We start from the raw sequence: 3,872 nt of genomic DNA on the forward strand, positions 1-3,872 counted from the left end.
ACAGAAGTGTGAAGCATGTGTCTTGCATTAATTAATTAATTAATTTAGAGAATATCTCAGCTGCCCCAACACCACTTACAGAGTAACACATCTTTTTGTCAGTGGTTTTTGGTGTTAACTGTTCCATTGTGCTCACCTGTACACACCTGTGCCCCTGTCACGTATACATATGTGTATATGAATTAAAAATCAAATACATCTTTAAAATACAAACACAATCTGCCATACTGATTTTTACTGTATGGAAATTTCTGAATAAACTTGGGTTTATTCTTAGGCTATTTCCCCCCACTAATCTACTGATATACCAGTGCAAAAGAGTTTACATTATCAACTTTACAGTTCCTGGTGAAGCCCTAGTGGTCCATGGAGCTCATTGGGACCCTTGTTCTCATTCTAGAGAATTTTCTGGATATTTCTGCTCATGCAATTTTTCATTATTACTTTTAAAATTGGAGTGGAAAGGCCACTGGTACTTCTATTCCTTTAGCAATGAATCACCCTGGGGGTGATAGACATTGTGTAGCTATGAGCCTTCCTGTCCATGACCATGGTAAACCCTTCCATCTCTCCCAGTGTCCCTCAGTGGTCACGTCAAGTCCGTTACATCTCTTGCTAAGTTTGTTCCTAGAGAGTTAATCTAAGTCTTTTTTCTGTATGTGAGGGTGGAACTGCGGTTATGTGCACTCTGCATGTCTCTGCGTAGTCCATCTTCTTAGTCGTCTTGGGCTTCCTTGAGCACCCAAGCTGTGCATCTCTTGTCATCTGCCCTGTTCCTGCCTTACCAATTCTGCTGGTCTAGCTAATGCTCTCTTACCTCCAGCTGCTTATTTTTCTCTTCTCGTTCTTATGACTATTTCCATCATGGTATTTCCTGCAGAACTGATTTAGGCTCCTTCCAAATTTGTCCTCTGTTTGTTTGTTTGAGACAAGGTCTCACTCTATAGCCCAGGCTGGCCTGGAACTTACCATGTACCTCAGGTTAGCCTCAAACTCACAACCATCCTCCTGCCTCAACTTCCTAAGTGCTATGGTGGCAGCACGAGCCACCACACTGCAATTTGTCTTAATTCCTCTCATGTCCCCCATGGCGGTCTTTCCAGCGTGTGATTGTAACCAGGGCCCTCACTGCCTGTCACCTCAGAGGCCGATGGCTGAGCAGAGGCAGGAATCGAGTCTTCGAGCTGTGCCTCACTCACTGAGCCAACTCTCGGAGAAGGCAGCAGGCTAACGCCCTAAAATCTGCCTCTCTCTCATCTCCAGCCAGCTGGCTTTATTGGGGAAGGAAGGACAGAGGTGGTCAGCCATTCCTGTGCTCAGGCTTGCCTCTCCTGTCACATGCTCAGTCACGTGGCTGAGACTTGTGAGCGTGTGCCCCTCTCCTGATCATCCCTTGCACTCTGCCCTGTTCCCTGGATGTCTGGACTCAGACTTTTTTTTTTTTTTTTTTTTTTTTTTTTTTTTTTTAATGTCAGGCTGCACTCAGGAGGATCTCTAAGGTCGAGGCCATCCTGGTCTGCAAATGACCAGGACAACCAGAGATGCATGGAGAAACCCTGTCTTGAAATACAGCAACAACAACAGCTATAACTATTTTTATGTATATGTGTGTGTGCCTGTGTGTATGTCTATGCACCACGTGCGTGCAAATGCCTGTAGAAGCCAGAAAAGGGCATCAGATGCCCTGGAGCTGGAGTTCCAGGTAGTTGCGAGTCATCCTATGTAGGTCCTGGGAAAGGAACTAGAGTCCTCTGCAAGAGCAGTCCGGGTTTTTAACCTGTGAGCCATCTCTCTAACCCCTTAGGTACTTCTTTTTTTTTTTTTTTTTTTTTTTTTTTTTTTTTGGTTTTTCGAGACAGGGTTTCTCTGTGGTTTTGGAGCCTGTCCTGGAACTAGCTCTGTAGACCAGGCTGGTCTCGAACTCACAGAGATCCACCTGCCTCTGCCTCCCAAGTGCTGGGATTAAAGGCGTGTGCCACCACCGCCCGGCCCTTAGGTACTTCTTAAACACTGAATCTAGCTATTCTGCCCTCTCAGCCCCTCCAGGCCATCAGGACAGTGCGTAAATACGCTGAGTTGCAGCCACACCCGTGCTCTCTGTCTCCTTCCTCAATGTGCAGCGTGTTCACGAGCATGCAGCCCATCCCTCCTGTCCATCACCCTTCCCTCTTGTCCATCACCCGTCCCTCCTGTCCTGTTGTGACCATCTTGTGCTCATTTGACCTTTCCATTATCAAGTTCCCTCTGAGCCCACAAACTTCTCCTTTGCTCTGCTCCCTCCCAGATGCAATTGTCACTTGATTGTTTTTAAAGGTTTTAAAACCTTTAAGATTAGTTTTCCAGCTAGGCATGGTGATCCCAGCACTGGGGAGACTGAGGCAGAAGGATTCTCCCCACGTCTAAATTTGAGGCCAATCTAGAATACATATCAATATCCTGCTTCAATACAACACCCACCCACCCCACATTTCATGTCAACATGATTTGGACACTGGTCTGTTTTATTTGTTTGAGACACGGTCTTGTTGTGTAAGGCTGGCCTTAAACTCACAATCTTCCTGCCTATCGTCCCCAATACGAGGACGATAGGCACCCAGCACCATTCCTAGCTCCCCTCCTTCTCCAGCAGTAGGGAATGCTTCTTCCCAGGAAGTGTTTAGTTTGTTTTGAGATAGGCTCTCACTATGTAGACCAGGCTGGCCTGGAACTTGCTATATAGACCAGGCTGGCCTCAGATTCACAAAGATCTAGCTGTAGCTATTGGGAGTAAAGGCATGCATCTGCCCCTGGCAAATGTTTTCCTAAAGCTTCCTGGGGTATCACCACTGACCCCCTCCCCTGCCCCCAACCTTCCACCCCATGTGACTTCTCCTCTCTCAGCTGCTTTGGGGAACCATCACCCACACACTAAAGTCCATGGACTCCCTTCTTTTTTTTTTTTCGAGACAGGGTTTCTCTGTAGCTTTGGTGCCCGTCCCGGAACTAGCTCTTGTAGACCAGGCTGGCCTCGAACGCCCAGAGATCTGCCTGCCTCTGCCTCCCAAGTGCTGGGATTAAAGACGTGCACTACCACCGCCCGGCCATGGACTCCCTTCTCTGCTGGTTTTGTTTGCTTCTCTATTCTTTGATGCTCTGGTACAGAGGAAAGGAGAGTGTTGCTAGGCAGCACCATCCCTGTCCCCCACCATCTTATTGGGTCCCTCTAGCAACTCTGGACACAGAATGGCTGTGACTGGTCTTCATTTTCCACAGAAAAAGGCAGGTTCCGGGGCTGGAGAGATGGCTCAGTGGTTAAGAGTGTTGCCTGCTCTTCCAGAGGTCCTGAGTTCAATTCCCAGCAACCACATGGTGGCTCACAACCATCTGTAAAGAGGTCTGGCGCCCTCTTCTGGCCTTCAGGCATACACACAGACAGAATATTGTATACATAATAAATAAATAAATAAATAAATAAATAAATAAATAAATATAAAAAAAAAAAAGAAAGAAAGAAAAAGGCAGGTTCCCAGGCTGGGGCAGGAGAATGAACCAGTTCTGGGGCACGTGGGGGACGGGGGATGAAGCAGTGGCTCCTCTTCTCTGTCCTCCCAGTCAGGCTGGCTCTTGTCAGGACAGCAGGAGTTAAGAAGGTTGAGACCTGGCTGCATCATGTCCCTACTCCAGACTGCCTGAGGGGCTGGTGAGGAGCAACGCAGCCGCCTGGACCCCAGTCCTGGACACTCAGAGGTAGAAGGAGACACAGTGAACGCTGTCTCCCAACCCCAGCTGAGGCTACTGCAGCTGAGAACGGAAAGGCCTGGGTTTGAGAGGAAGGTCGTTTCTTGCTTTGGCTTCTTACCTAGACATGCTTCATCTACTGCACAGAAACTTGA

The sequence above is a fragment of the Chionomys nivalis genome, chromosome 9, assembly GCF_950005125.1.
Source record: "Chionomys nivalis chromosome 9, mChiNiv1.1, whole genome shotgun sequence".
NCBI classification, from domain to species: Eukaryota; Metazoa; Chordata; class Mammalia; order Rodentia; family Cricetidae; genus Chionomys; species Chionomys nivalis.